The following is a 27,257-nucleotide window of genomic DNA, read 5'->3' as shown; positions in this document are numbered from 1 at the left end:
AGGCAGCCTGCCCCACTAGAAAGGTCACCAGATTAGGACTCAAGGGAACTCTTCGAAGTTCTGCCACTGATTTACTGCTCAATCTTGGCCAAGTCATCTCTTTTCTTTGTGCCTCTAGTTTTCCTCCCATTCTTTGTGTTCTCTATTCAGGCTGCAAGTTCTTCAGGGCAGGAGCAGCCCTCTCGTTACGTGCTGGTCCTGTGCCTTGCACCGCAGGCCCCTCGCTCCTAGCTGGAATACAGCTACTAGATGCTACTTCAACACACAGAATTCAGAGCCTTAACAGTTCAAAAGAGTTTGGCTTTCACTCCCAGGTTCTTCAGTCTCTCTTGCTTGCTTCCTTAGCTTAAAGCTTTTCAGAAGAGGTACCAGCCACTAATTGAGTAAGTTCCCACTCAAAGGGTTAAAATAACCAACCTCATTAGATAAAGAGGAGAAAGGTGTAAGAGGAACTCAGATCATATGGCAAACTAGGTACTAGTTAATCAATAGTACTCAAAGGTGAAGGCCATATGGAGGAGCCAGGAATCATTGCACAAGTTAAGCAAAGTTTAGCGAACAGCCAGCCTGACAAAGCAAAGCTTTAACTATTTTCTGTGAAAAGTTCCACCCTTCCTCTAACCTGGGTCTGGAACAGGAACCACATGCACCAATCTTCTCTGTGACTGACTCATGCACTAAGGGGTTCAGTGGAAGTTTTGAGATCAACCCATGGACAATACCTCTTTATTGCCCTGACAGTTCATATACTACGTTATGTATAATTCTCCTATTCACTGGACTCTTGATCCAAACTCTTCTGGTAAAAGGGCTTGTGGGCAGTTTACTTTCTGTCCAATGACTTCATTGCAAAGGATTTTTCTCCTCTGTTGAGCTTGCCATGTGCAAGCTTTCCTTCCTCTTGTTTCCCTCCTCTTGTTTCCCAGTTTCTGGAAATAATTTGTGGTTTGGAAATGGAAATGCCCTCATAGGCTTCAAAGAGCTTAAAGCCTGCCATACCAGATCAGTTCATTGGAATTGGATCCATTTAATCTGCTCTCCTTTTTCCAGCCATGACCAATACCTGGTACTTCAGAAGACAACACAACTTCACAGTGGCAACAGGACACCTCAGCTTTAGAAAGATTCCCTCCTCTGAATGGGTGAGGAGCTGCTAAAGCATCTTTCCCACTTCCACCCTGAACTGCCCCAGATTTTCTGGGAGGGTTCCTCAAGGAATCAACTAAAGGGCAGAGACCCCCCATAAGGATAAAAAGACTTAAGGGGAACAAACTACATCGACACATATCAAAAGAGGGCTTCCCAAAACATAGCACAACAAACACAGCTCAACCCCTTCCAGGACTGGCTTGGCTCCCTTCCCCTGTTCAAAGAAGTTGGCAAGCAAATCTTTATTGTAAGAGACAGAACAGAAGCCGTAGGGGAGGTACTGAAATCTGGGGATAATTCACAAAATCCTGGCCTGTGGTGTAGAAGGAAGCTATCATTTGTACTTCTTTTGTTATTGTTGCTAGATTTAAACAGATATAAGCAACCTATTGATGATCACATCTTGTTTTCAGCTAACATCTTTCCTGGCTGCTTTTAAATTAATGAGAAGCAGGTATAAGCTAGGACAGACATCTTTTTAGCTTGCTCATTCATGTCAAGGTGGTCTTGTGCTTCACAGATATCCTACATACTGCAATAGGATTTTTTGTTCAATAAAGTACAATTTAGTATTACAAAGATACCAGATTTGGTCTCTTAAAAGTCTGCCATTATCCCCAAAGAGCACCACCACCATTCTCCAGGCCTGGTGACTCCATACACTCATGCCTCATCTTTTCCCCATGCCCAACCAGGAGTGGCAAAGCCACATAGTTGGACTTTGCTCTGTCTCTGGAGACTTGGCAGAGAACCATTAGGCAGAGCACCTGCATTCACCTCAATCTGAGACGGGCTTGCATTCCTGCCTGCAATGGGTACACATAACCAAGGGCACCACTCCTGAGGTGAAGGAAACTTCAACCAGAGGACCTCTGCCAGAGGAGACAGTGGAATGTGTGGTGTTACATTGCCACCTTGTGGAGAGCTCCCACTGGAGATGAATGAAGAAAGATGGCCGACTAGCGCGTTGCGGGCCATCATGTGCCACAAGAACCTCTCCCGCTGTTGTGTGCCCATGGCTGGCTAAGCACTTGTGCCCTTGCTGTGCCTGAATGGGCCACTACACATTGCTGTTTCTTCTCCTCCAAGTGGTGAAGCACGGGAGCTCCATGCAAGGCCTGGAGGTCCTACGCATGGGCAACATCAACCAGCTTTAGTGCCTGGATTTGCAGACTTGGTATTAAATTTGAGTATAGATGCAGCCAACGTAAAACAAGAGTCCAGTCCTAGGTCAGCCTTCAGGGAGTAGCAGTCTGTGTTATCTCAGTTGCCATTAGCTCTTGCAGTGCTGCTATCCACAAAAGAGCATAGCTAAGCTCTGTGAATCCAGACCTCCACAAGCTCAAGGAGAGAATGAAGGAAAATGTATTTCCTTTTGTTAAGTGCAGAAGAAGCCTCTAATGGCAATGCTTTTTATATTAAGAAAGGATTAGCATTGTTTATTATTTATTCAGTACTAGAGGAGGTCTGTGACTTTATGGGCCTTTACAATTACAACAAGGAAAAAAAGGGCAAAAGAGAAGTCACAGGTCCCTGCCCCAAGGCCCTTAGCAACAGAAATTAAACATGACAGAGCAAGGCAGGAAAACCCTGAGAAGATGGGATGATGGGTTCCAAGAGCAACAACATATGAAAAGCTTGACACATGGATAACTCCTTATTGCCTGTGCATCACCTTGGAGAACAGTAATGGCTCAGGAGGAGGTAAAATACATTCAACACTGATTAGAGGCAGCAAGCTGTCCTCCCAGGTTGTCCACTGCCAACCCAGTCCTCCGATGAATATCTGCAAGTAAATAAGCATATCCCTCAGATTTGGGAAACGTGGCAGATCACACTTACAAATATCTGAAGTGTGGGCTGAAGTTTTCAAGACCTTGAGAGAGGAACAGTCTTTGATTTCAAGGAACTCTGACACCTCCTCAAAGAAAGTGTCACAGTCTTTGAAATCCAAGATATGGACAACTATGGAGATGCTGGCCAACAACAGGACATGAATGCCAACATCACCTGATCAGAATAAAAGCAGCAAATTTGAGCTCCAGAGGCTTGTGATGGGACTTTTGCTAAAACCCAGTTGCCAGTAAATTTAATGTCTCTTAGAAACAGACCTACAGAGATGTGAAATTGCCCTGGTACTCAGGAGAAGCACAGACTGTTACCCTTCTTTGGACAAAGGTCTATCTTGATAAAGGCAATGGCACTAGCAGAGTATATTTGTTTTTCTCCAAGGCATTGTCGTGGTTTTACCCCAGCCGGCAGCTGAGTACCACGCAGCCGCTCGTTCACTCCCCCCCATCGGGATGGGAAAGAGAATCAGAAGAGTTAAAGTGAGAAAACTCGTGGGTTGAGATAAAGACAGTTTAATAGGTAAAGCAAAAGCCGCGCGCACAAGCAAAAGCAAAACCAGGAATTCATTCACCACTTCCCATGGGCAGGCAGGTGTTCAGCCATCCCCAGGAAAGCAGGGCTCCATCACGCGTAATGGTTACTTGGGAAGACAAACGCCATTGCCCCGAACGCCGCCGCCCCCCCCCTCCTCTTCCTCCAAGCTCCTTATAAACTGAGCATGACGTCATATAGTATGGAATACCCCTTTGGTCAGTTTGGGTCACCTGTCCTGTGTGTGTCTCCTCCCAACTCCTTGTGCACCCCCAGCCATCCCGCTGGCAGGGCAGTGCAAGAAGCAGAAAAGGCCTTGGCCTCGTGTAAACACTGCTCAACAATAAGTCCATAGAACAAAAACATCTCTATATTATCAATGCTGTCTCCAGCACAAATCCAAAACGTATCCCCACACTAGCTACTATGAAGAAAAATCAATCCTCTCAGCTGAAACCAGGACAGGCATATAATTTGATATCTCATGAGATCTTAGTTAAGAAACAAATACTTTGCACTGTGTGGAAATAGTCAGGCATGTATTAGACTTACTTACCAACATGTGTTTCAATGACAACTTTCAACATGGAATTATTAATGGAGAGGCATGATAATGAATGGGGCCATTATTAGTAAGATGCTTTAGAAAACTGGTTTAGCATATTCAGCAACAATCTAGATAACACAAAATCTGAGATAGTGGGATTTGCAAATAGTGTATAAATTACTGAGATAGCAAAGAAGAAAGAGGACAGGCTGGATTAGGGGGGTACAAGAATTAACTGCTCAAATTATCACAATCCAATATGTACATTTTACTAAAGACAAGTGCAATGTATCACACCTGGCAATAAAGGCTGAGGTTCAACCCCACTCATCTCCTGCCCCTAACAGAGGCTTCTAAACTAAGAACCTAGTTGGCCTAGGCTTCCTCTACAGTCAATGAGGAACATAAAAATTAATCACCTCAGAATGAGATCTCAATGAAATGTTTGATGACTAATACGATACTCAGGTGTATAAGAAAGGGATTATCGAGTAGAAACAAGGAAGTGGTTTTGTCCCTGGGTTGGCCACTATTAAAATCATTGGAAGAATTGTATCTTCAGTCTTGGCATCCCCAATTAGGTTAGGAAAGCCAAAGCCCTGACAGAAATTAGTCTGCCCAGGGATGTCAAGGACAACAAGAAAAGCTTCTATAGGTATGTCAGTGATAAAAGGAGGATTAGGGAAAATGTGGGTCCCCTCCGGAATGAAACAGGTGACCTGGTTACCCAGGATATGGAGAAGGCTGAGGTACTCAATGACTTCTTTGCCTCAGTCTTCACTGGCAAATGCTTGAGCCACACTGCCCAGGTCACAGAAGGCAGGGACTGGGAGAATGCAGAACCGCCCACTGTAGGAGAAGATCAGGTTTGAGAATATCTAAGGAACCTGAAAGGGCACAAGTCCATGGGACCTGATGACATGCATCCGCGGGTCTTGAGGGAACTGGCGGATGAAGTGGCCAGGCCACTCCGTCATATTTGAGAAGTCCTGGCAGTCTGGCAAAGTTCCTGCCAACTGGAAGAGGGGGAACATAACCCCCATTTTTAAGAAGGGTAAAAAGGAAGACCCAGGGAACTACAGGCCGGTCAGTCTCACCTCCGTGCCTGGCAAGATTATGGAGCCAGGCCCTCCTGGAGACTATGCTCAGGCACATGGGAAATAAGGAGGTGATTGGTGACAGCCAACACGGCTTCACTAAGGGCAAATCATGCCTGACAAACTTGGTGGCCTTCTATGATGGGGTTACAGTGTCGGTGGATAAGGGAAGGGCAACAGACATCGTCTGCCTGGACTTGTGCAAGGCATTTGACACTGTCCCTCACGACATCCTTGTCTCTAAATTGGAGAGACATGGATTCAATGGATGGACCACTCCATGGATAAGGAATTGGCTGGATGGCTGCACTCAAAGAGTTGTAGTCAATGGCTCAATGTCCAAGTGGAGACCGGTGATGAGTGGCGTTCCTCAGGGATCAGTACTGGGACTGGCACTGTTCAACATCTTTGTCAGCAACATGGACAGTGGGATCAAGTGCACCCTCAGCAAGTTTGCTGACGACACCAAGCTGTGTGGTGGGGTCAACACGCTGGAGGGAAGGGATCCCATCCAGAGGGACCTCAACAGTCTGGAGAGGTGGGCCCGTGCGAACCGCATGAAGTTCAACAGGCCAAGTGCAAGGTCCTGCATGTGGGTTGGTGCAATCCCAAGCACAGCTATAGGCTGGGCGAGGAATGGATTGAAAGCAGCCCCAAGGAGAAGGACTTGGGGGTATTGATTGATGAGAAGCTCAACATGAGCCAGCAGTGTGCGCTTGCAGCCCAGAAAGCCTGGGCTGCATCAAAAGAGGCATGACCAGCAGGTCGAGGGAGGTGATTCTGCCCCTCTACTCTGCTCTTGTGAGACCCCACCTGGAGTACTGCATCCAGTACAGGAGAGACATGGAGCTGTTGGAAAGAGTCCAGAGGAGGGCCACGAAGCTGATCAGAGGGCTGGAGCACCTCTCCTGTGAGGACAGGCTGAGAGAGTTGGGATTGTTCAGCCTGGAGAAAAGGCGGCTCTGGGGAGATCTAATTGAGGCTTACCAGTACCTGAAGGGGGCCGACAGGAAAGATGGTGAGGGACTGTTTATCAGGGAGTGTAGTGACAAGACAAGGGGTTATGGGTTCAAGCTGAAGGAGGGTCGATTTAGATTGGATGTTAGAAAGAAATTCTTTACTGTTAGAGTGGTGAGGCACTGGAACAGGTTGCCCAGAGAGGCTGTGGAGGCCCCATCCCTGGAGGTGTTTAAGACCAGGCTGGATGAGGCTTTGGGCAACATGGTCTAGTGAAGGGTGTCCCTGCCTATGGCAGGGGAGTTGGAACTAGATGATCTTTAAGGTCCCTTCCAACCCAAACCATTCTATGATTCTATGATTCAGGAAGGATACAAACGTCTTAGAGTTCAAAACAAAGCCACAAAAATGATCTTGCAAGAGAAAAGTCTTGCAATGTGATGAGTATAAACCTTTAATCTAATGAGATTAGTCAAAATGTGACTTGATATTTTTTATATGTAGGTACTCTTGCACGGAAAAGATGCCTTACAGACCTTTCAAATCTTTCAGCCAGAGACATGAAAAGATTCAGGAGAAGTCAGGCTGATGTTAGACAAATGCAACTGTGAAGCAGGTTATGACTTCCTTGCTGTGCAAGTTGTTTAATATTAGAGACGTAATGAAATCACAAACAATTTGGAGTTTGTTAGATGCAAATGGACAATTTAGGACTTGGACACATATGATTACATGGGAGCACTTAGGTTTAAGAGCATGTGCTTGGACAGTTATTGCAGAGAAGCTGATGCATGGTAACTCATCATTTTAAGGTAACCTCTTCTTGGATCAATATACTTCATAGAACATTCATTCCATAGCAGCTCCTACAAAAAATTCTGCAACCTAACTATACCTGAGGAGAAAAATACAGAGGGTCACCACAGTCTATTCTTACCTAGAGATCAAAGAAAAAGAAACCTACATTCGAATTAATGGGATATTAGGAAAAGGAAAAAAAACAAACTGCACATCTTTATATCAAAGCAGTAAGAGTCACTTAAGGAAGGTGAGGGTGGACAGCTCCGTTACTCCAGGCTCAGTCTTCTGCACCACAGGAGCTCCATGCTCGCCTGAAAAACCCTCCTGGGCTGCCAAACTTTGATTTGTGATCTTAGATAGCCTCATAAACACTAATGTCTGCCTAAAGAAGCAGCTCTGAGGGATGGGAACTCTCCTTTGTTTGAACCAATGGTCTGGCAAAACCTAAAGGCATTAATTTCAGCAGCAGTTGGCGCATCCTTACAATTACCTCAGCAACAAATGCCAGTTTTACAGGCTTCCCTCTGTTCTTAGCCTGCTTCTTAAGCCTCCCAAGCCCTACAAGCCCTTCCTATTCTCTTCCTCCATGGCTGAGCCTCCAGCTTTTTCCAGATAATCTCTACAAAACAGTTCCACATTCACTACACATAAATCTGTGTGACTCTGCAAGTTGATCATGCGGGGACAACATAAATTAAATGGAATTGAATACCAAGACGACATAGAGGAGATTGTACTTGAGTGTATTATTCATTTCCATATTTAATTCATTACATTTCTCCTCCTTTTTTTTCCTTTTTTTTTTTCCTTCCCCCCCCCCTTCAATTTATACAGAGCTGCAACATATTTTCCAGCCTGCTGTGCTGGAACGCTGCAGTGTCAAGGGACTTTGCGGTTAAATGTAAGACCTTGTTGTCATATTGTGCACTGGGCCTTTGTCCTCAGGAAACCGACAGCTCCAAGTTAGATAACAACTGGTAAATCATCATCTTTGCTAAGCATTTGCAAAGGCAGGTAGCAGGGAGGAGGTTTCTTTAGATCAGGAAAAGAAAGAAATCTCTCTCCTAAGGGATTAAGAACTTCTCTGACCACCCATCTTTGAAGTCTCCTCCTAAATCTTTGTCTTTCCTGATACTGCTATTTCTTGACCTGATTTTCGAGCTGGGTATCTGTCTGGGGGCTCTCAGCAGGGTGTGAAGGACAGAGGAAATGTGGAACAGAAAGAGGAAAAGATGCTTTTTCTGGTGAGGGGAAAAAAAAATAATCCAGAAGCCAATTTAATTTCGTACTTCAGCAATGATCATTCTTTATTCTCTAAGGGTTAAATTTGCCTGGAAAGCCCACAGGAGAAAGCCTACACTGGTTGGTTGAGCAGACCAGATAAGATGACTTAATACAACATGTTTTCTTTTCCAGCTCTGATTCCCATGATTTTGTAATAAGCCAACCTTAAATCAGCTAGTGAAATTTCCCTTCCCTAGTCTCTAACTCTTCTCTAAATTCACCCTCGCCCCTCTGGAATGACCTGAAGTTTTACATCCTCCCCCAATGAGCTGAGAAAGCTGCTGACTTCTCCCCGCTGCCTATGACTCAGTGCTGTGTTCCTCGCACCTCTGCTTCAGCCCTGGGCGGTTTCTACCTCAACCCAGCTGAGGTTCCACTTAAGCACTGGCAACTCTTTTTTCTTATTTTTGTTCATCTGTGTATGAAGTAATACAGTCCCATGGTGGCATGCTGATGTATGTAGAAGAGAAAAACAAAATACTTAATCCTAGCCAGATGAAAGAAAGAAAGAAAAAAACCAACCACCCTGAGTTCCTCCACACTCTTGCTTGGTAAATTTTTCTTCTGAAACCAGCTGTTTGACAGATGGCTTTAAAAGTGAAGTTGTGTTCACTAGTCTTAGATAGGCTAAGGGTCTGTCTGTTTGGTGGGGTTTTTTTTGGTTCAGAAAACTGCAGTGACAACTGGATAGAAATCTCTGCTCTCCAGGTTCACAACTTCACTGTGCAGCAAAAAAACCCACTGCAGTGACATAGGTTGTACTCAGGATACAGCAGTCTGGATCCGGAAGCAGATTAGGATTGGGAGGAGAGGCAAGTCTGAACAGGGCTTTTCAATTGCATTTCCTGCTCTTGAAATGTCCACAGGTTTGACTTTCAGATGGTAGATCAGTAAGAACAAAGATTTCTGTCACCTTAAAAAATTATGTTATCCGCTGAGATCAGTGGTGTTTTTTTTTCTTTTTCAGTATCTCTGATTTTTTTTTTGCCAGTGGAGAAGAGAGAATTGCTAAATCTCCAAACATTTTGCAAGCCAAAAAAATCTAGTTAGATCAGTTGCAATACTTTATTTCAGTAATTCCAGGATGTTCTGCTTTGTTCTTGGGACTTAATTTCACCAGTGTCCCAGGCATTGCCAGTGTCTGTTCTCTGCCCCTTCCATACACTTAGTCAGGCTCCTCACCTTCTTCATAGCCTCCTCCCATTCCTGCATGTCCTCCTAACAGCTTTATTTCTTGCAGAAACTCTAAACAGCCATCTGTCTCCACACCTTCCCTTGGCCACCTTCTCCTCAACAGATTCCCACAATTTTGGTTGAAGGAAGAATTCATCCTAACCATTCATAATACCACCAGCAGCTACCTGCTCCTTTGTACTCTTGGAGGCTGTCCTGCTCCCCACCCCGGTGTCTGTGGTTCACCTGATTAGATCACCAACTACTCAAGGCAGGAATATCAGATTCTTATGTATGCTCAACACACCAAAAGGGCAAGGTCCTGGCCCCAGGGGTAAAGATCCATTAGATTCATATTTCTGCTGAGCACAGTGAGGTGAACCATCACTTGGGTAACAGTAAACCAAGGGGACTGAAAAGAGAGAGGGATGATGCAATTCAGCTCTCATAAGGAGAGAAGGTGACCATATTACTTGTTTTGGCTTCTCCCTTCGTTCAACCTGCCATTCAGTCCTGAAGAAGCACTTTTCTGAATCTGATGCACCTTCTACCCCTTTCTAGTTTTTTCAGGACAAGGGCTGTCTATTATTTTGTGCTTGCATGTCATCTGGCAGTAAATGTCAGTGTAGTACTAGCACTCATCATGGAGACAGGAGGGACAGAGAGCAGGAGAGGGAACAAAGATGCAGAGATAGCACGTGTCTGTGGGATGAAGAATGGACAAGGGTGGAGAAGAGAGAAAAAAAGCAGAACAAAAGCGATGGTGGAAAACTCTCTCAGGACAGCCTGAACAGGTCTGTTTGCACCGTGTCATACAGGGACAGATAAGAGTCGCTGTATGGCGAGCCAATGGCAACTGCTATCCACCAAGGAAAGATGACACCTGGCATGATGGAAGAATACGGATCTGACACGTCTTGGTTCTTCTCTGCTCACAAGACTTTTTAAAATGCAATATATTATTTATTGGCCACTGGAATCAAGAAGACACTGAAGTGAGCCACCCCACACCCACACATTTTCCTTATATCTCCACACTCTGTTTCCAAAACTCACTCATAAGTGTAGAAAGATACTACAAATCACTTTGAGAAAATAATATGACGGTGAAAGAGTTATGACATAAGACCTATTTCTAAATGATATTTATCACACTTTTAAACTCATCATCAGTACTAATAAACAACATATTTTCTTGCTTGCATGCTGTTACAGAGCAAACCTGATCAGCGAATCTTTTTATCCTTTAATTGACCCACATACAGTTCATTGGATGAAAGTCTATCACAGAGCAATACAAACGTTACATGGGATCAGCTGTGCTTAAAGGCTTTGCGAAAGAAGTGTATTTTGCAGGAAGTACTTGAAAGATGAGAAGAAGGTTATTTAGCGTGCAAAGGATTTGCTCCAAAGCCCACTGAAGCTGGTGGAATGACTTTGGTCGATTCCAATGGTCTTTGGATCAGGACCAAGGAGGGAAGAACTAGCGCCAGACATAGAGGGGAACATAAAAGAAGGCAAAAAAAATTGATTCAAATTTAAAATTATGTACAGTGAGAGAAGTCCTAGCCATACTGCAAATTGTTAAAAGGTACTGTTATGGATCTATTGCTCAAATGGCCCGCAGTGGTGAAAGGTCCTAGATCCAAACCTTCTCTGTCACCATGATACATACATTGATACTACAAGTCATAGCACATGTTCCTCAACCAGGAAATAAGGAACCATGCCTCATAAGAAGAAAAATCATCTCCTGCACTTATGAGATGGTGTCTCTACTGAGATAGCCAGTGTGTGCCAGCTGTTGTGGTTTTCATCTGTCCCACTACACTGACATACTTATTTAATACAGACCACTGCCATTAGATGCCAACAGCTGTAGCTAATCGCCCCACGGTTGTTTCTGATGAAGTGCTTTTCAGATCAGAATATGCCAATCCGTCAAGCCCAAGACTTCTGATGGGGGGAGAGAGTTCAACCAGCTCCCTCCAGTTTTAAATTCCACTTTTGTTTTTAAAATTAAACCACTGGTAATAAAAGAGTAAAACACAAAGAAGTCGTCAATATTGAAATCAAATGTTTTAGCTGATGCTAGAGGAAGAAAATTCAGAACCTGAGTTTTCATTTACAAAAATTTTTGAAATTCTGGCTGTTGGCCCAAGTTTTAAACCCAGGTTTGGTTAAAAAAAAAAAAAAATCCTGAAAATGTTCACAGGATAGGAAAGCCGTTTCCTGCCAACTCTATATTGGCTTACAGTTCTGACGCATGCAAGCTGGATTTGAATTAGTAGATTAGGCCCAGATCCAAAAAGGGACCTAGGCACTTAAAGTGGGACTGAGGTATGCGAGTCCCAGACAAAGGTCCTCAGTCCCTGGAAACCACTGAGTTTTCAAAATTAATAATTCTGCCTTGGAGCACACCCCAAAGCACCTCAGCCTTGACAAGCAGCTCTACGCCCACCTCCCTGCCTCACCTCCAGCCAGACCTTCCCAGGTTCCCCTGCAGCGTGCCCACCAGTGCCAGGACCTATTAAATATGCAACAGCAACTCCATTTTCTTCCAAAACACAAACAGAGGAAGAGGTGGTACCACCTTATTGTACAATAGCTCGGCGCTTGGAGCACACACCCAGGCAGAGCTGGTTTCCCTCTCCTGCTTGCCCATGCAGACTCAGCCCCACACCACAGAGGGTACCCTGGCTGAAGCCCTCCCTCTCCTTCCCTTTGCACTTCAGTCCCATGCAAAAAAGATATTCTTGGCCCCAGTTTGCTCTGCCAAGTTTTGTTTAAATACCTGATCTCATTATTTTCAACATGTGAATATACAAAACATTGTCAGAGGGAAAACAGACCCAAAAGCCATATGCTTTCTCTTCAGGAGAGACTTTTGGATTTAAGACATCCCTTTGCCCTCAGCATTGCCTTTTGCCTGTCCCTGTCATCTCCACAATCAGCATTGCCCTTTCTGTTTCCTATCATTCCCCACATTTTGTAAGAGGGGCTCAAGCCCCCAGCTCAGTGGGTCAGGATAAGGCTCTTTGGGTCTCAGCCCTTGCACCCTATGACTGACACAGGGTAGCTTCAGCTCTCCATCACTTTTCCTGGCTGGCAACCCTGGGAAGAGGACACAGCCTGCTGCCAGGCCTTGGAGGCGTGCAGCCCCACTGTGCTGTTATTCTTGCCTGTGCATATACAGAGCAGGGAATTAGGCTTCCTTGTTTACATCTCCTCTTTTCTTTTTATCTTCCCCACCCCCTCCTTTTTCTCCCCCCTTCTTAGTAAAGAATGTTTTTAAAAACAAGTGCCTGCATTTGAGCTGCTGCGAACTCTAGTTTCCTTGGAGAAATGTTTGTGCTTTTTAACTTAAAGAATTTCCGAAACATATAGAAAAGGAATTTCATAAACTGCTCATTGAAAAACATTCCATACATTCCCCGCTCATCCAGAGACACCCGTGTGTGGTCTCTGACAAGGTCAGGTTTGGGGCTACGTAACGGGGACAAAGATTCCAGCACTCAGAAAACAACAGATACCGCAGACCATGGGACGGGGGGGAAAGGACCTCATGACTCCCATTGCTGGAGGCTGGGAGACCACCGGAAAGGCAACAGACAGTAAACACTGTGCGTTATCCCAGGGAGGAAAATCCCAGCAAGAACCTCCTGCATATCAGTTGAGAAAGTGACATCAGGCTCTGCAGTGCTAAGGAATGGAGAAGGGAAGGGAAAAAAAAAAAAAAGAAAAAGAAAAAAAATAAGAAAAAATAGAAAAGAGGAAAACAGGGGTTCCTACTTATTATTACATCTAATAAAGGTGAAGACATTGAAGGAGGTCATTTAGAGTCAGATTGGATGCCTATTGCAAATGGTGGGCAGCCAGATAGGGAGATGATTACAGACGGGTGCTGAGGTGGGAAAAGCACCCTGGTTATATACTGCCTCCTCCTCCCTGTTTTGAAATCAGGGAGGCGCATTTGCCAGCCCTGCCATCCCTTGGGGCACTCTGAAGCTCTAGGAATGAGTGCTCTGCACATCTTCAGTTTACACTGTTTGCAGAAACCATAACGTTATTTCCAAACCAAGTACTCTGAAACACGCCAAAGGCACCATTCCTAATCCACTACGATGGACATGACTCACGGCAGGTCTTAAAACAAAATCATCCAAAGCGAGGAAAAAAAAAGCATCGGGAAATAGTCTCTTGGAGAAAGTACTTCTCTAGTACCTGACAAAATGTCACAATATGTATTTAATTACACGATTTTCCACTAAAGTCTACATGCTAGTATTGATTTCTGAGTTTAGATCAGCTGGAGACATGACAACTCACAGGAGATGTTCTGAGAAAGTCACGTATATAAATAAGCCTGAACTGGAAACCTGCTTTTTGTGGAAATTGGAAAGCAAGTCCACATTGAGACCATCGTTCACGTTGCCCTGCTTATCTCGTGTTACTATGCACATTAGCACAGAGTATATACAACCAGTGGCACTGTAAAATGCAATTGTTCAATTATTTGGTGGGGTATTGCTATTTTCTTAGAGCTCATTAATGACCACAGCAACTGCAGGGCTCACTCAATGCAATTAGGATCCAAACCTTTTCACCTGCTCCTCACGTCACTCGTGTAATTAAGCAAGTCTTTCATCCTCAGCAGTCATCAGTACATTAGAGAGACTTGAACCTAGGCTATGCATTCTTGCTTGGACTAAGCTCCATTCATGAGTGGGGAATAAAACAAGCTTTGGCTGGAGATGTCAGATCTTTAGTCACCTTTGCAAAAGTATCACATTGCAATAAACTGACCACAAACAATAGTCTGTCTAGATTTCTGTAGCAAACCACAAGGAATGAAAAATGGCTGACAACAAATATGCACTCATAATATTAAAGTTGCTAAACCCTTTAAATCTGGGATCCTGAGTCAGGGGAAAAGAAGTGCAAGGAATAATTACAAATACCCAACTTCATCTTGTGCATCATCTTGAATGGATGAAATGGCTGGCACGAATAAAGCTCTGCTAGCAAAGCACGATGGATTGCCCTCACTGCTGCTGAAGATTGTCTCTGCTCTCCTGTTTGTTCTCTCCTAGCTCTTTATAAATTCAATCCAGCTATTAACAATATCCATTAGCTTCTCCAGAAGATTATCTCAGCTTTAGCAACTGGAATGCAGGGATTAGAAAAAAAACCATTCGGTTTTGTTTTTAATAAAAGTATATGTTGATTTAAACTGATGGCTTTTAACATCTGTTGTGCAAGTCTTTGTGGTAATAACCCTCAGAGATTGTTGGAGAGAGAGATCATTTAGTAGGTAATAAACATCAGTGATTTCATTAATAAAATATTCTAGCATAGACATTACAAATGGGATGAAGCAAGGCTTCCACCTGCTTAATAATTGCATTGCTGAGGCTAAAACTCTGGCTGCTGTTGGCAGGGCAGAAGATGCCCTGGTACCTCTCACCCCAACTGTGGGCACAGCTACACCAAGGCACATGCAGTGGAAGAAAAGTTGCATCCGGCACCCATCGGGAAGCTTCTGACTATCACCATATGAGGCACCAATTTCGAAATGCCTTACCAATAAGGGGTTGTCCTTAGTTCCTGACATTGCTGTAACCCAGCTGACAACACTGTCTTGGAGCGCTGGATGCCTGTGAGCTGGAAAACGGTGACACAAATTGAGCAGGGAGTATGGGAAGCTGTTTTGCCAGCTGATGGGTCACTCAAGTGGGTCCAAAGAACCACAGTTCCTGGCAGAAGAGTTGAAAACCTTCTGTAGCAATCTTTTTGTCTTCCTCCATGGGGAGTTTTTGAATGCAATTTCCAGCCAAAGCTAAATTTCTTCTGGAAGTCTTTTTATCGATCATCTGTGTGAGTGTGGAGGGGGGTACCCTCGAGAAACAAGCTTTTCAAACAACAACAACAAAGTTGAAACCTTCAAAGGCAAAATGATAATGAGGTAGGGGAGAGAAGTTATTTCCTAGATGGGCCTATCTTGCAGCCCTTCAGAGAGCCAGACAGAGACTGAGTGATGGGGAAATGCCCCTGCTCACAGGAGGGTACAGGTCCCCGAGCCACCAAGGGCACATCGTGGTGCCTTTTCATACCAGGTCTCCTTTCCCTGCAACATCAAGGATCAGGGCATGAGGGTGGAGTGCTGTGTATTGGGATGCCAACCCATCATGGGACCTAAATCCATCAGTTTAGGCACAGCGAAAGAGGAGCAGTAAGTTTTCTCCCTCTTCTCCCCTTTATCTGCTGGTCAGCAGGAACAAAAGAGCTGGCCGACCTACTCCTGTCCTACCTGAGATATTTGTCCTATCTCAAGTCATCCAAGGGAGTGCTCAATCCCTTTTTTGTACCCTGCTCTCTCCTCAGTGAGAAGGAAGAGGGCTTTGGTGTGCCTTTCTCCAGCCTCGGCACTGCCATAGAGGTCAGCCCTGGACATGCAGCACTGGGGCAGGCTCTACACACCAGGGAGAGGCATGGAGCTGAATGATCCCCTGCGAAAAGCAGATGAAGGGAGCGTGGTTTGGGCCAGAGCATGCTGAATCAAAAGCATCTGAAAGGTTGTCCTCCCCTGTGGCTTTGTGGTGAGCGTAAACATAACAGCTCGGGAAACCCTTTCTGAGCTGTGCTGAAGGATCCCTTTGAGGCTTCCCGCAGCCTTTTCCTCCCCGGCAGCTGGCTGAGCAGAGCCTGCTGATGCTGGCTCCACCACAAGACATTGATTGCTTTCTGGTTTTTTGGGGGCTGGGTTCCCCCCCTTCTTGGTGACCAGGACATAACCCAGGCTCCCCTACAAACCTACGTTTGTGCAGAGGACCTGCTCGGGTCTGCAGGGAGAAGGATCACCTGCCTGCACCTGCAGTGTCTCTGGCTATGGTGTCCAGCCAGAAGGACAGAAGACACTGATCTTTGCTAGGAAAAAAAAGAGCATTACCTAAGATAAATGAAAACAAGTTCGTGTTGAGTGGTAAGACCAAGTAAATGCCTTGGGAAGACAGGACTGTTTACACATTTTCAGATGAGCTAACAGGCCAGCCCAAAGACAGCATTTTCTTGATCTGGAAAATTAGGCAAAAAATACAATTTCTATGACTTCCCTTGAATTACAGTTCTTGTTTGTTTTTACCTGTTACTTGGCACAAGTTCAGCATGTACCATCCCATTTTCTCTCAGTGAAGACAAAGCCAGCTCTTGCCATCAAGGCTACAGCTAGGGAGACGGATTGCTGATTTTCTTTCTTTAATAAGATCTGACAAACTGTCAGTTGTCCCAGCCATTAAGGAAACTGTTACCCAATATGTTTCATGCACTGGGTCTGTGACCCTTTTATCACACAGTGTTCAGAAAGAACATGCTGTCCCTTGACTCAGAGAGGGGTGTTTCGAGGCTGTATCTAAACTGCATGGCAGACTCATGCCATGACGTAGCCTGAGGTCATGGTGATCACAGACATCCAGGACAGAGGACATGGCTGGAGCAAGGCCAGCCCATGTGCACAGGTCTCCTGCTCATGTCCACTAGGATATGTAGAGGAGAAAATGGTGCGTGCCTTGACCCAAAGTCAGGGAGCTGAGGTGCAGTCCCAAATCCACTAGTTAAGACAGATCTGCTCTGGGTACATCATCTACATGCAGCAGCTTCTCAAGGACCACTCATGACCTTACCTCCCTGCCAGTCCTAGCCAAGTTCTGGGCATCCCAGGTGGTCCCACAGAGTGACCATGGCCTTGCTGTGATATTTTCCACTTTCTGTGAACAGGCAGCTTTAACACATAGTGACTAATAGAAATATTCTTTATCTATCAAAGCCAGATCCGTTTGAGGATAGACTCAGTGTTATCCATAAAACTGTCAAGAATTTTTCACAGGTTTTTATCAGGTTTTCTGAGCTGGACAAATCACTCCTGAAGGTTTTAAGGGATGAGACAGGGAGGGGAAATCCCCATTTTTCTGTCTGGCTATAGGGAGTTTTCACATTTCAAGATGTGGGGGAAAATTGCCACCACTTTCAGGAACAACTACAAAAATCAAAGTTAAAAGATGTGATTTTTGTTTGTTGGTTTGGAAGATTGTTTTGATCTCTCTGCAAGACTAAACAATTATTTAGGCATCTAGATCATAAATAAAATGTTGGTAAATATACAGAAGATTACATCATTTGCAACTACTTCTTCCGGTAGCTATCTGCAATGGCAGCTTTTGCCATCCAGGTCCCCGGTTGCTCCTGCAAGCCTCTGCACTCAGCAGCATGGGAAGTAATGGTACAAAATTCAAAGAGATTTGCCATTTTAATATGCCATTGAGAGGGGTCACTGGAATGCACTGTTTCATTTCCTGAATACCCAAGTTGCAACCTAGCTGCTGAGTTTCTTTTTTGATACCTATAACTTAGCAATTTTTGCTTTGTTCCCATTCCCACAGGAGTGACTCTGACCAAAGGAGAGCTGCAGAGAGCCCAAGCAAAGGATGCTGCAGAGAGAATACCCATTGCCCTAGCTGCCCAATGTGTCGGCCTTCACGCTTTGCAGCAAGGAATCTACATCTTGGAAATGCAGAGAGGAGAAGGGAACCAGAACAATGAGGTGAAATGGTGAAAAAGCGGTCAGTCACAATGGGAGATGCACAAAAAAGCCCTTCGCTCTTCCACAGGGATTGGCCAAAGTCCTTTGATCCAATCATGGCTCTAATGAGAAGGATGCCTCAGCTGTCCCCAGGCACACAACACCACTGGTGCTGGTGGACTAAGATACCCACCACAAAAGAGAGAAGGAACCTCAGCAAATAGCAATTGAGGAGGACATACAGTTTTGCTGCTTCTTTTATCTCTTCTTAACAGCCTAATTGGAGTGTAATGAATTTAGGGTTGGTGCTCACTGCCAGACTTGCTTCTTTGATGTGTTTTTGGCCTCTGCACTACAAAAATGTGATGGAAACCAAAACCAAGATATTACACCTCCATAAAGTGTCTCTGGGTTTACCATAAGATTCCGCCGTTTGTGCCAAGTGGCCAAAGCCACTAACAGGCCCCTGCTCGCCAAGATGTTTGGGTAATGAATAAGAAGCAGAGAGAGATGCCACTGTGAATCAGAGTGAGGAATGTGTGCTAACGGCAACAGAGGCGGATCCCAGGCTGTAATGTGGAACAGAAGAGCACTGTGGTTGTGCTCCTCTGTGGCTGCGGCCAGCAGGAGCTGCTGGTGATGTCTGAAAGCCTGCGCTGGCGAGCATTTGGGGAGGGAGGTGGAGTACCAGCAGGGCAGGGACACACTGATGCAGCACTGTGAGCTGGTCATACTGCCAACAGCCAGGTCACTCTTGGGTCTAAGAGTTTTTCCCTACCCTACGTTAACCATTCCTGCCTTAGCTCTTTGCAGCCAAATCTATTTCCCAGATGAGCTTACCATGCCTCTCTTGGCCCTCAGCAGGGCATTGCCACTGGCAAATATTAGCCACTACACGATACGTGTGCCTCCAATGCATGAACTGCCCTAGTGTGAATGGTGCATGCTCAAGAGGCAATCACCACCCGCTGCCTGCCATACCCTCCTGCCCAGGTCACTGTCCTGCCACTGGAGAAGGCAGAGTCAGCAGGATGGGGGTACAAGCTGCAGGCGAGGCTCTGAAAAGCCTTCTCAGGGGACATCCCATCCTGCAGACTGGAGAGGGGTCCCCACCACCTTACTTAGACTCCTCAGGTCTATGATAACCTGCCCTTGAGCACACCTGAAAAACCTGGTGATGCTTAACGATGAAAATATCCAAGGGCCCCATATGCAATTTGCTCTTAAGAGACAGTTAAATTATGGAAGGCTGGTTCTGAAAAGGCTCCGTTAAGTACAGAGGTTTACCTGTTTCTCTTCAAACACTGACTAAACAAGCTCATGTCACATGAACCGATTCACCTACCCCAAAAATCACAGCCCAAAGAAAAATCCAACTGCTTATCTGTTTCCCTGTCTGCAATGATCTTGCTCACGATAAAAAATGATGTGTCTGCTTGGAAAAATCCTGGCCATTGACGGTTCACGTACTTGCAGAATATCCAGGGCTAAATTCCCACCCTATTTAAATCAATACAGCTACATCCATTTTAGGGAAGCTACCCCCAATTGACAGATGCTGGGAACCCGGCCCTGAGTCTGCCTCTTACTAAAGCAGCCCTTACCCTGTGACTGCATGTTTGAGACATGGGCTGATGATAAGATACACTTCTAGTTGAACCCAGCCCTCCTTCAGCAATGATTCACGTTTAAGAGCAGTTAACTAGTACAGCTGTTCTGGACACAAGCCTACCCTCTGCAAGAAAAGTACTTTCTGGAATAGGTGTACATGTGCAGCTTTGCTGGTAAGCAAATTATATACCCAAATACCAAAAACTGTGCTCCCCGAGCCTGACACTAGAGGCAGGAACAAGCCCTCTTTCTGCCTTGCTGTGACTGCTGTCACCATAGCTCTATCAGATGTAAGTGCAGAGCTATTTTCCACCTTGCTCATTACTCAGATGGGAATCAGGGGAGAAAGCAGAGGGGCTGTAACTGAGCCCCTCCGTGCTCTGGATGCCTTAGGTATCCACTACTGTGTGGGTAGCGGTTAGGAGGCTAGTAGTAAATTAGTGACACCTGGGATTAGCAAGGCAGCCCCTGTGACCGAGAGGTGTGCCGGAGTCGCAGTGTCTTCAGGGCAGAGATGCTCTGGGGCTTCCCCTGCCCTGCCAGTTTGGGCTGTAGCTTCGGATGCAGCTTCCGTGATCGGGAAAGCATCCCTATCCTCTCGGTGAAATACGGCTGTGTCAAAGCAAAACGGAAATGGGGCACCGCCTGAATGTTAACCCTGTGGTTCCCCTGAGTCCCACAGGGGACTCAGTGCCCTGTTTGCTGCTCCTGGGGACCGGGGACCATTGCTCAACCAGTGCCATGAGCTCACCAGACCATACATGTGCAAGCAGACATACACAGCTGAAGGGCTGGAACAGCTTCTTCTACTGAACATCTGGACTTACACATATAAACTACTCAACACTCTCGTCCAGAATTACAAAGTCTTTCATATCTTATCTCTCAAAAACCACTTATCAGCCCACGGCTTTCAGACTGCAGTCTCTCCTGTCTGCCAAAGTGGAACCCAGCCATGTAAAAACATGAATAACAGCAGCCCCTCTCTCCTCTCCCACGCTGATGGCTGCAGCTCCTCTGATGGGGGCTTGAACTTCAGGGGCAGCAGGAATAGCTCCATCTACCCTGCTGCTGCAGACTCGTGGAGGAGGTTTAGCAGAGTTTAACCATGGGGCAGTAGCTCACTGGAGCATGAATGCCTCCTTGTATCCCAAGCTGAGGAAGGCAACAAGCTAAATGTATGTATTTATGCTCTGTATTATGATGTTAGACAATAAGGAAGTATTTGTAAGCTAACATTGAGGCGTGTCACCCACGCTGCTGCAGCACTCAGAAGCTTCAGGCATGCCCTGGATCCTCCACGTCCTAGATGCTGTATAAAACATGGGCAAAAAAAGACAGGTTTGTGCCCAAAGATGAACATTTAATAATGGGAACTAGTCTGGATTTTTTGTTAAAGATTTCATTCTAACCCCTTTCATATTCCCCCCCCCTTTTTTTTTAGCTCTAACAAAATGCTTGAGGCAAAGTTTCATTTATGGGTTGTCATTTTGCAACCCTTGTCCAGGAGGAGGGAGAATACCCTCTTTTGTCCTCTTCTGGTTTTCCTCTCCGTTCTGCTTTTAAAGAAAAGAAAGGTGCAGAGGAGGAAGTGCAGGAAGGGCTTTTCAGCTTGTGAGCCATGGAAATACTTCAGGTTTCAGATTCATTTGGCATCAAAACTTCCCCCTCGCCCCCAAACTTTTCAAATCTTTCCACAAAAATTCTGAAACAAAATAGAAATTTCTTCCTCTAAGCTGTAAGAGGTGACATCATTAGACTTCAGCATGGTGCTAAAAACACGTGCATACTGCGGCGTGAGATACCAGTCTAGACATCGCAGTAACAAGAACTGAAGCAGACTAAGGGGGCTCTCAGCGAGCTAAGGGGGCTGGAGCCACATCAGGCAGGAGGTGGATAGGGACGAGGCTGGGAAGAGGAAGGCAGTGATGTTACAGAAGAGGAACACTTAACATAAAACAAGATCATCAATAGCTCCGGACTAGCCTAACTAACGTCGTATTTCTCAGTTGTATGGACTGCACATGGGTCATACAAGTTTTTGTTCAGTCCAAAAGAGGTCTGTCGCAAGAACAACTGTCTCTGCTTGTGTTATGAAACCAAAGTTCAGGCACAAATCTCAGCTGATGGGTCTCATTCCAGCAGCTGATGATACAATCCAGGGAATAAATGTGATCATCAGGCACTGACTGGGAAACAGTGGGAATAAGATCCCTAATAGCGGTGGCAGAAAGAGAGGGTACAGGTGCCTTCCCTTCCCTGAGCATCACCCAAGCCCACATGCACTTTGGCCCCCATCAGCAGTCCTTCTCTGGCAAAAAAAACATGCTTTCAGATGCTGCTGCCAAACCTCAGAAATGTATATTGCTGTTCTGGCTACGTTCAGGAGGAAGGGGAAGGGAAAGCAGTGTGCAATTTTCAACAGTTTCTCCTCAGAGAGGGGCCCCCTAATTTTCTGAAGGGGGCCATGGAGGAGGGGGATAAAGAGAGAGGCTCTGTCCCATTTTAATCCCTTTTCCCAAACGAGTTATACATGGGGAATTCATGATGGAGTTCCCCCTTTGGGCTTTGAGCCTCAAAACATTTCATAACATGCAGAGCCCTTCTGAAACCTTTTGATCACGTCACTTCTGAGGTTGCTGTGTTTATGTGCATAGCTGTGGATGCAGGCAGATGTGCAAGGGAAAGACGGGGAGCAGAGGCATCCAGGTGGGATTCGCAGGACAGCACTGGCAAGGAAAAAAAAGCAATAATCAATAAAACCAAAAAACCAGAGAATGAAACAACTACAGGACAATGACCATTGATGCTACCGAGAGCTCAGCAACATCAACTACAAATGTTCCGTGCCACTGTCAGGACAGAGCTACCTGGAAACTTGCAGCCCGCTATTGGCTTGCTTGACATCAAGCAAGCACCATTAAGCCCCAAGCAGCCGTGCATAGAGATGATTTCCATGACTCCCCAAGAGACTGCAGAGTTTGGGGTTATGGAGCATCTCCCTGCCCTATGTGTTTTGGTTAGAGTACTCCATAGCCTTGAAACCTAAAAGATAACACAAATTGCTACCAGGCTTAAGTCATTTAGGATCCCACAGCTCAGAGTTACTCAGCTGACCTAGAAGAGCAGAAACCTCACCCCAGGTTAATAGGAATGAGGTCTGCAAGCCAAGATCCTCAAAGACACTAGATCCTCTTTGAAATCACTGGTGCTTAGACCTTTCAATAAGTGTCTTCAAGGATCTGGACCAAAACACCAATGCCCTCCCCCCCGCAAATGACGTTAAGGGTCCGAGAAAGTTTACAAAGGTGACTGAGAGCCTCTTTTCATTTCTGGGAGTCTAATCAGGGGTATCAGTGTTTTGGCAAATTTTGCTCTCTGCTGGTTATTAAACCAGAGCTCAACTGGTTTAATTAAAGTTCACAGCAAATCGATTTACTTCCTCCAGTGCCAGTGCTCTGCATGGACATGTTCAAAGGCATTTACCTCCATTTAGCTAAACTTGGTAATTGACTCTTCTAAATGTTTCCACATGGTGCCTTGAATTTTTTTTTTTAACTAAATAAATTTTAAACCAATTTTCGTTACATTGGAGGTTTTGCATGTCCACAAGGCCTGTGGGCCTCTTGGATTTGAAAACTTGGCGTGAAATTCAGCCCAAAATGCCAAGTGCTGAAACCCAATGAAAATGAAACCACTGCAACCTATAGGGGAAGCTGCCTGCCACTCAGCCCTGCCCACAACGAGAACACCTTCCCCGGGGCACCGGTCCTGCATGGGACTGGGGGCTAGGCACAGATGAAACTTCCCTCTGGGCATCGTTGCTGCTCCATCCCAAGCAGGTTCGGGATTTGGCAGTGGTGAGCTCAAATCCTTGGCTGGTGGAACTTGCTTGAAGCATAGCCTGTGGGAAGATCAAAATCCTGATCAGGAGCCTCTTTAAAAGTGTGGCTTCAAAGCTAACTGGAAACCTGGCCCAGGGCTTCTTCCAAACCTGGCCCAGGGCTTTCCTGCAATTCAGCCTGGGTTTGCAAACTTGGCTGGCGTTAGGTTTATTGCACCTAGTTTGGGGCTTTGCTGTGAACATTTTGTGGAGATTCAGCTCTTGAAATTAAATGGGCTCTGTTGTTCAGAGCCTGGACCAGCGTCCCTAACATCCATAAACTCTGCGATGATCTATTTATCTTTGTGTACAAATTAACTGAGGGTCAGATGCTTTATTTTCAAGGGAGAAGTCATTGCTGTGTATTATCTGTAAATCAAAGCATTAAAATCAGATGTATGAATGGATAAGGACTACTTACCGCTACATACTGGAGGGCTTTGACATTTCAAAGCAACCTTTTAAATTGCTGAGGAGCCAGGTTTGTTACAGTCCTGTTTCCCCATCATAGTGTCTATAGTAAGCAAACCTCAGAAGTCTTGTAGAAGCACCCAACACTTGGGATGCTTCGAAGCAGAGGCAGCAGCTTTAAAAGAGACGTTTCTCTTGAAACCAGCAGAGATGAAAATTTTCTGCCTCCTGGTAGGTTTGGGGCAATGAAGAAAACCAACAATACTTTTGGTTTCCCAACACTACTGCTTTTAGTACCTCTAGAACTAGAAAAGAATTGGTTTATTTACTGTTGAACTGCTATTCTTTCCCCCCAAAAAACCCTCAAAAATGGTGACCATTCAAAGCAGAGCCAAGCCAGTTCTTGGCAAAGGTTCAGTGTGGCTCTTATTACTGAGGGGAATGTGGTCATGTTGCTAAGGTAGTGTCCTGGGAGTCAGGCCACTGTTCTTGGCTACCCTAACACCCCACCGTGTAACCCTGGAAAGTCACGTCTCCCCTCCGCGGCTCCACGTTCCTTGCCATCCTGCGCCTCTTGGCTATTTAGGCTGCCAACTTTATGGTCCAAGGTCTGTCTCTTGCTATTCTAGTTACCACCATAATTATGAGAATTTGATACACGCTGCTTTCCAGCACCCCTTCCCGCAGAGCTTCGTTAGAGCAGCTCTGTCTTTGTGAGCAGCAGGGCAGAGATGAGAGTTCAGGCATTTTCTCCATGGAAGTTTCTCACCCCCATCTTGACATATCCCCATACTCGTGCTGCACCTGGGGACGTTGTCATCCTTGTCACCTTTCTCATTCCCCCCAACAACCCTTGGAGTCATTTGCATTTAGTGTGTTTACATGGTTTTCTCCTCATTCACATGTGCGCAGCTGGGACACCATGCCAGCTTCTGCCATCCTTTCCTGGGACATACATATGCTGTAAGGGACAATCTGCCCCCATCACCCACCAAGCACCCCAACATCCAGCCCCTAAGGGACTATGACCCAGAGAAGCACTGTTTAGCAGGGACATCAATGCAAAGGTATACACTTGAAGCAGAAGAAACTTGAGGTTTGTGTCCCAAGGTGCACCTCTATCCCAGCATGCATTTTTCATGACTGCTTTTGTAAGGTGAGGATTTATACCTGACCTTGGAGGGCTGCTGAGCTTGCTGGCAATCCCTTGGACCCTGCAGCCTGACATGCGTCCACCTTTTTGCAAGCAGTACTGTATTGCGTGCACTTACCGGGTCCTTGCTTGACTGAACAGTGTAGCCCAAAGCATGAAGTGAAACTCTGGGTATGACACTAGTGTCTCTTTTTACTGGAGCTAAACCATTGCTGTGCCCGAGGCAGGAGTTTTGCAACAAAGCAGTGCAAAACTACTTTTTCTTCACTGTTTTGCACCAAGGATCCTTAACTCCAGGAGCTACCACACCACTAAGAGTGGGTCCTTCTTCTGCTCCAAAATCTCTCTGGAGGCAGTTCCTCAAGATGCTGTCAGGCAGCAGCATGCTCAGTAATTGCTAAGTCTTATCTCTGGTGTTACAGAAGCCCCAGCTGGGGTCAAAGCCTCCCATGCTGGGCACTGGGTACGCAAACATGAAGGGACGGTCCCTGCATGAAGACCTGTGTGAAGACCTTTCAATCTCAACAGAAGAGCGACGCAAAGGGAAAGAGGTTACATATTAGTGAGATCACCCTGCAGGGAACTGATAGAGCTGGGATTAAAACTTAGAGAGCACCAACTAGCCACCCTGTGCACTGGGGGACTCTGTCTTCATTCCTGTGTGTATATATGTGTGTGTACATTTTACATATGTATCTATATAAAGACTATCTAAACACATGGACATACATGCATGCTAGGTTGGCAAAGACTAAATGTGCACGTCACCACTGCAAGTGGCACATTGTGATTTGCTCTGTGCTACCTGTTAAGTGCTCACAGCCCCCTGCGGAGCACCCCTCCTGATCTTACCTAGCAGGAACTGTGCACCATTTCAACTCCTCCAGGTGAAGCCAGCACAACAAACTGGGACTTCTTAAGGTGCAGGCGGGACGGGCAGACGATCTCACTGAGATACCGTCTATCTCGGCTCCTTCTCAGAGTTTGGCATTGTGTGTTTTATCAACAAATAGCATGTCTTTACTACTGCCAGCCCTGCTGAACCACTGTAGCTGCAGACAAGCAAGCTGTGTTTGCTTCTCTTTCATTTGTCATCAACACAATGGCCAGCCAAGTTCTCATTCCAGCATCTTACTTGTTGGTAACAACAAACACAGGCAAAAAGAGAAAAGCTGAATTTTGGCTGGCTGTGGGAATGAAGAAGCATAGGTCTTCATAGGTAAAGTGAAAAAGCCCCAACATGAAAATTACTGGGGAAAAAGAAGCATAAGAAAGCAAGAGTTTAAACCCAAAAAAGCAGGCTGGTTCAGGTTCTCAGACTCCCCTCTTTTTGCTTTTAGGGATGGTGTTGCATATAAATGCTCTTCTTTCACCAACACACGGCCAAGTCCAGTTTGAATGGCAGCTCCAACAAACACATGGGATTTGCAACCAGTGTTGAAGACATTCACCTGTTTGTTCTCAGAAGTAGTAACCTTTCTCATTCCCACCAGTCTTACTTGTGCCACGCCCCAAAAGATGTGAGGAGGAAGCTTACACCCACATCACTTCCAGGACTGTCCTGAGGTTTGTTGACACTTGCGAAACAAAAGATATTCAGAAAGTAAAGGAAAGCAGGATCACTCCCTCTCCACAGTTACCAGCTCCGATTTTGCTGCTGTCTGACTGCAGGAGAGGAGAAGGCAGTGGGAGAGTCATCAGGAATGTGACATGTTATCATCAGGGACAGGACTGCAGCACAGGTGAGTTAGGCAGCTTCACCCTTGTACCCAAACCACCCAGTGTCCTGCTGCTTTCTCCCCAGACAAGCTGAGGAAGGGCAGTGACAGCTGGCAAAGCTGGTGAAGCACGTGAAGGAAGGGGCAGTTACCTACAGGCTCCTCCGTTCCCCTTATCCCACTTTCCTACTCCTGCACCCTGGCACAATTGTGAGAACAGAGTAGGCACCATGCACCCACCCATGGTGAAGAGTTGATGGACTGGAGAGCTCTGGACCTCGGCAAGAGACAAGACAAAGGAGTGCCTGAGAAAATAAACTTTTCTACCCAGTGCCTGGCCCAAAACATGAAAAAACAAGACAAAAACAAAACACAGGCAGAACGTCTCTCCCTCCCTGGGGTAGCTGTTCTTTGCCAGATGCTTTACCAGGCACAGAAAGGAAAAAGGGCAGACATACGGATTGCTACAGACACAAAAGAGAAAGCACAAACAGCACGCCACAGACACAATCATGC

General features: G+C 45.8%; 1 long non-coding RNA gene across 3 annotated transcripts in view; it reads right to left on the bottom strand.

Annotated features, from left to right (window-relative positions):
* LOC142602083 (uncharacterized) overlaps nucleotides 1–27,257 on the bottom strand; it is a 68,256-nt gene that overhangs the window by 21,468 nt on the left and 19,531 nt on the right. The gene's annotated exons all lie outside the window — the stretch shown is intronic.

This window comes from Balearica regulorum, chromosome 5 (genome assembly GCF_011004875.1).
Source record: "Balearica regulorum gibbericeps isolate bBalReg1 chromosome 5, bBalReg1.pri, whole genome shotgun sequence".
Classification (NCBI taxonomy): Eukaryota; Metazoa; Chordata; class Aves; order Gruiformes; family Gruidae; genus Balearica; species Balearica regulorum.
Note: the sequence above shows the minus strand (reverse complement) of the source record. Positions and strands in the feature narration are given on the sequence as shown.